Source organism: Sinocyclocheilus rhinocerous, unplaced genomic scaffold, assembly GCF_001515625.1.
Source record: "Sinocyclocheilus rhinocerous isolate Xijiao unplaced genomic scaffold, SAMN03320098_v1.1 scaffold2870, whole genome shotgun sequence".
NCBI lineage: Eukaryota > Metazoa > Chordata > Actinopteri > Cypriniformes > Cyprinidae > Sinocyclocheilus > Sinocyclocheilus rhinocerous.
The window spans coordinates 293,436-300,061 of NW_015627340.1; the positions used below are offsets into that span (position 1 = coordinate 293,436).

At 36.1% G+C, this 6,626-nt stretch overlaps 1 pseudogene; it reads left to right on the top strand.

Moving 5' to 3' along the window:
- Positions 1-853: 853 nt before the first annotated feature.
- LOC107727145 (uncharacterized) lies at positions 854-6,333 on the top strand (annotated as a pseudogene).
- Positions 6,334-6,626: the final 293 nt, after the last annotated feature.

A 6,626-nucleotide genomic window follows, 5' to 3' on the forward strand; every position in this document is an offset into this window, starting at 1 on the left:
TAACACACCCAGTGTTTATTTTAGATTTGATTACTTTAATTTCTGTAGTCTTCATTGTAAAAATTAAATACAGATTAATGCTTACCATTAAAGTTATAAAACGTATTCAGTCAAGAGCAGAATTATTTTCTTTGTCTTTTGTTCTTTGATTAACATGACCGACAGCAGCAGGAATATTGGACTGCGGTCCCTTTAAGAGTTTATCCACGGACCCAAAATACTGTTACACAACATGCATTCTCTTTCTCAACTATTCAACGTTCCAAAACTGACTGTTTAACTGGATACTCGCCAAGATGGGCATTTTGACATTTGTATGTATTTGAACGTTTTAGCGCAGTTAGCCACTCATTTTGGTATTTGTGACTCACAAGCTGTTTGAGACTGAGCGCGGATTGTGCGCTCCACTGGTGCGCGGCTGATGTTATTGCCTGTGCCGCTGGTAACAAAACGGATCGGCTCGAAATCGGAAAGAAGTGAGACTGACCGACCGATCACCGATCCGGGCCGATCATGAGGAAAATCGTCCGATTCCGATCCCTGGCCGATCGATCGCATCTCTACATTAAACACAACTGTATTCTGTAATCATTAAAAATGTTATGTATCAACAAAATACGATTATGTTATAAAAAGCATATTTGGATGTCATTGTTCACTATTGAAAAAAAAAAACATTAATTTGCACTGGTCAATTTCTGGTCTTTTATGCTTTACCTTTCGCACACACATTCACGTACAAATAAGCATATATAGTATGTTCCTGCACAACCAGAGGCTGCAGTTTCAGGACCGCAGTTCTAGGACCCTATTCTTTTGTAACAGCGCCACCTACCGAATTGGATCACTAAAGATGGACGACATGGACCGCACTCAGAGTGAGTAACTTTACCGATTTTCAATTAAGTTTTATTTTATAACCTTAAAACGATGCATAGTTTACGTAGCCAACGTGAGAACTGCTAAGAAATAATAATGAATTCCCGATTGCTAGTTTTATTGATTATTACGATGTTCTTAAAAAGGGGGTCTTTTTTTATGATGTTGTATTACGTGTTATTGCAAAAATTAGTATATACAGTATATAAATATGCATTCTTGAATCATTCTTGAGTCTTGTCTGTCTACAAACTTTTAAATATCTGGCTGTAATTTAGTGACTGCAAATGCTGATTTCATTTGATTCCATCTTTATTATACCTGATAATGAGCTAGTTAAACTTAAGGGGGCTAATCAATATACAGTATATTTCAAGAAACTAAGACTTAAGGTACTCCACTTTTTCTGTTGTTTAAAGACTTTTTATATTTTAAGTGTAAATTCATTTAAATTTAAAATTGTTAACTCAAAGCAGGTATTACACACTTTGTAATTAACATCTGATGCATTTATAAATCAAAAATCACAATTTAAATAAAACATTTTTTTTCCTGAGATTCAATATCTTTAACAACATGTACAAACATTACTACAAACTAAACCACCAAGGTCCTAGAAATGCGGTCCTGAAACTGCAGCCTCCGGTTGTGCAGGAACACCCTTCTCGAAATATCTGCACCTTTTTGTATCTATTTTGTCTCCTGAGTACTTCCGTTTCCCATGAGACTGAGATGTTTATCATTATTTGTTTTAGCAGAAGCTCATTAAACCACATTGTGTTTAAAGGTTAAAGTGCCTCTACACTTGCAGTTCTTCTCATTTGCTCTCAACTGATCAATTGCTGCCATACAGTATTCACACAAAATACATGTTTTGTTGATATGAATCATTCAGATCGTTGTACTGAACTTATCTTTTGCTGAAATCTTTTCATGTGGACATTCAGTAACTGACGCAGCTGATGGCGGTGGTTTAGTTGCTCTGTAGAGTTTGATTATGGTTTGTAGGCAGCGTAGAAACTAAGACTGAACCAAACAATAAATTTAACAATATAGAGATACTTGATTAGGCCAAACATCTTTGGATCGTGGGGTTCAACAGCCATAAATGCAAAAATAAGCTAAAATGTGATGAGACATGAAGATCAAGCTAATGTAAACTAGCTTGTGTCAAGTGGAATGTAAACTGAAGAACTGACTAACGTTCACACATTTATTTTTGTGACCGCGTGACTGTGGTAAGTTGTTTTTCAACCACTCCAGTGGTCAACATCTTCCTAGAACTGTTTAACAGCAGGCCTTTAACAGAAACAAAAGTAAAAAATCTCTCTGTTGGTCTTTAGTGGGGTTTGTTAACTATCGTCACTTTCAGTAGTAGATGTGGTTCTTAAACGAGCATTAATAATATCCATCGAATTCAGAATTTGCTGGAATCTTCAACAATATGAAGAGCACTTTCAAAATCGTTTTGTTTTTGCTGATAATGTGTGGTAAGTGCATAAAAATTATTTTAATACTTTCGTTTTCACTTTGACATCGTTCATTTGTTTACAGGCTGATGTTGTATTTTTTTCCTCAAGTTTCTTTCCAAATTAGTTCCAGATCGGAAGATGCCAATAATATCATACCGATTTCTGTCATTTTATCAAACAGTATGGAATGTGACAAGGTCACAGAACAATTTCTAAAATGGTGAATAATAAAATGTTAAGAAAGAAACACTAAATAATTAATTACAATAAATAATTACAGTTTTTCATTGTAGAAGTTAATGGAACATACAGGAATGTAATAAAAAAATAATAATCAAACCACTTAAACCAAAGATAAATGTTAATGTTGACTTCATTATATCCATTGCAATATAAGAAAACAAATTTTAGGGTCAAAAATGATCAAAGACTTCTGCTTTCCTGTCCCAAATCTATCTTCCATAATAAAAGGTCCATTTGGAATTCCCGAAGGCACAGAGGTGCTGATGGTGATCAAGGCCTGTAGGCCAACATGTGTATACATCGGGGGTCTGCTAATTATCACACCTTTTGCATGGTGGGGAAAGCTGTAATTTGCTGATCGGTCAGTTTGAATGTCTCATATTTGGTTTTTAGTCACATGGTCAAGGAAGGGATCTTTTCTTGGCTGGCGATCTTGCTTTCTTTGCTGGGGCCCCTTTCTTGGGGCTCTGCTCTCTCTCCCTCTGTCTTTCTCTCTCTCTCTCTCTCAGGTAATATTTGACACATGCTGGGTACATTTAACTGGGGTCATCCTTCATCTATTTTGTAACCAATTCAAGTGTAATCGTAACAAAATTCTGTTATTAAACCATTTCAGTTATAAATCATGTGCTAACTAGTCTTGATTCAAGGTTAATATTGAAGTGCTACCTATTGCAATACAGTATAGTCACTCAATAGCAACGCTCTCCCACATATTTAGCTATTCTAACTGCGCTTATTTCCGTTGTTACTATAAGTGGCAGTGGGTGGCAATAGACAAGAAATGTACAGTTTCATGCCATCGTGCTGACAACGTTTCTTTAGTCAATCGGCAACCCTACAGCCTGAACCACTGTAGGGAAACCATCCTGACAAAATCAATATCATTTCTGTCTTTTTTAATTTATGAGTTTAATATTTTATCTGATATGTTGATGAAAGATGGGATGGAGAGATGAAAATGTACTGAATTGTAGGAATGAACCAACAAATTAAGATATGTGAACCAGGTGCTTTTAATTTTAATGCTCTGTCCATTTGTTGACCTGTCCATAAGTAACATCAGATGTAAAGATATCAAACAGAAACTATATGAGTAAAGTTTGAGAACAAACTTTGAAGTTGGCTTGAGAATGCCTACCCTGAAAGTTTGAAGCAGCTGTAAAAGCTCGAAGTTTCAAAGTTTAAATAGATTAGATAGATGTTGATAGCATGTTGCTAGCATGTTTTAGCATGATTAGCTTGTTAGCATGTTGCTAACATGTTGTTAGCATCTTTTTAGCATGATTTAACATATTGCTAACATGAATGAAAAAAAACAACTAAAACCAAGTAAAACCAGCTGATTTAATAAAAATACAAATAAGAAACAGCTTAAAACCTCTGCATTTAACCCATCCAAGTGCACACACACAGCAGTGAGTAGTGAACAAACACACACACACCGTGAACACACACCTGGAGCAGTGGGCAGCCACTTTTGCTGCGGCGCCCGGGGAGCAGTTGGGGGTGCCTTGCTCAAGGGTCTCATCTCAGTCGTGGTATTGAGGGTGGAAGAGAGCGTACATCCACTCCCCCCACCTGCAATCCCTGCCAGTACCGAGACTCGAACCCATGACCTTACAAGTCCGACTCTCTAACCATTAGGCCACGACTGCCCCCTTAATAATCAATAGCTAACCGTTGTAGCTGGTAACATTGTATCACAGCCTGTCTCACGTTACTGCCTCTTTAGGATGTTTTTTTGTATTTCTCATTTGTAGGTAAATTTGCTAATGAATGTAAAAGTACCACATCCTTATATTCTTCATCCAATAACAGAGAATTTTCTTTCTTTACTTGGTTAATTTAAACCGCATCAGACAAGACTAAATTATCTCAGTTAGATCTGTTCACTGGCATTAGCAGCAATGTTATATGAGTTTATTCTCTTCTGAATGGTGTTTATTCTGTTTGTTCTGCAGGTGTATTTGGTGCTGATGCAGATGACGTGAAGACAGTGATGGAGGGAGAATCTGTCACTCTAAACCCTGATCTCACTCAAATACAGAAATGTTATCTGATAGAGTGGAGGTTTGGAGATTCAGTCATTGCTCAAACTGATGGAAATGACATCTCCTATCCCAGTCACACTGAGATTTTCAGAGGCAGACTGCAGCTGGATCAGTCTGGATCTCTCACCATAAAGAACATTAGAACCAACACTCTGGACTACATATCCACCACAGCACTGGGACCTTAAATCAGAAATTCACTGTCTATGGTGAGGATGGTGAGGATTTTTTAATAATTAGATCAAGTATCATCACAGATATCATCACAGCTGTGATTGGGCTGCAGGTGATCACATGACTGATATTCAGAACATCAGCATGATGTTGATTTTATACTACAGTTCTAGGAAGAAATCTATATCAAGTGACTTTGATTTGATACAGAATATAGCCAGATATTTTTAGTTTCATTCCACCAGTAACAGTATTGAAATATTTCAAAGCAGGATTCATTCTCTAGAATTAGGAATTTTAACAATAAAATGAGGATTCAAACAATAAAATGTCCCTGTGTTGTGATATGAAACAAGACGCCTCATGGCCAATCAAATTGGTCAACTACATGCAACTTTTCTACATGTCAGACTGATACTATACTTTTATGATTTATGTAGTAACCATGAGATGAACTAATCAACTGTGAAGCTCCATATTCTATTTCCAGTAACTTTGTTTAATATGTTTAATCTGTCTCTGAATTTATTTCTTGTAGAGTCTCCATATGTCTGTGATGCTTATAAAGCTGAAATGATCGTATCAGTGATGGAGGGAGATTCTGTCACTCTTCGGACTAATGTTACTGAAATACAAGGAAATGAGCTGATAGTGTGGAGGTTTGGAGATGAAGGAAAACTCATAGCTAAAGCTGATATAGAATCCATGAGCTTACCAATTTATTATGACGAGAGATTCAGAGACAGATTGAAACTGGATCATCAGACTGGATCTCTGATCATCACAAACACAAGAACCACAGATGCTGGACTTTATACAGTGAAGATCAGCAGCAACAAACAGACTTTATACAAGAGATTCACTGTTACCGTCAGTGGTGAGTAACTCAAGTTTTTTTGAAGTAATGATTGTTTATCAGCTGTCTGTGAATAATTCAGATGATCTGACAATAATATTATGAGGAATCAAACCTTCCTTTAAAATAAGAAACTTCAGTGTACACTGACGTCATACAGTAACTGTAACTATAACTGTGATAATAACTGCTGTAAGGCATCTGATGATCTTAAAATAATTGTAATTTAAAATGTAAGCTTCATCTCTGTTTCTATTTTTTGTATGTACTATAAGTATCATAATTATTAACATAAAGACCTACATAAAAGATCTTCAGGTTATATAGTGCTACTGTTTCTAGTGTTTGTTATAGATCAGACACACATTCACACTAATTAGTGTCTGTATTTATCATTACTTTATCTTTAAGGTACATCAATGACACTGTATACTTTTTTTTGTTTTTTTAACTTTGCTCATGTGTTCTCACACAAGACTCCATCCACTGCTGTGGTTTTACTGAATCTGTAATCCGATTGGCCCTCTCTGCTTTGGTGGGCGTTGCCAGTGTTTCTGTGCTGGTTTATGACATCAGATCCAGGAGTCTTCAACAGAAGAACAGCATGTGGAAATCACCAACAAACACGGTTTAATCTGATGTTCTTGAATGACTGCTTTGAGTATACAGTATAAATCATCCTTTGAGTAGGCTAAATATCATTTATGAATAAATGTCAAGTGATCATGAATTTATTTTACTCCATTACAGAAGCTACTTTGTTTAAATAACTGTGAACATTTTAGTGTTTGTTTTCACTTCAGCTGTGTTTGTATATTACTTTTCACAATGTAAATGGTCCTAAAGCAGCTTAATAAATAATAGTCCCTCATAAAGCCATTGTATTATTGTACGATAAGTTGCACAGGTCATGTGAAAGAATTGGTGAGAATTGGCGGTGGTACAATC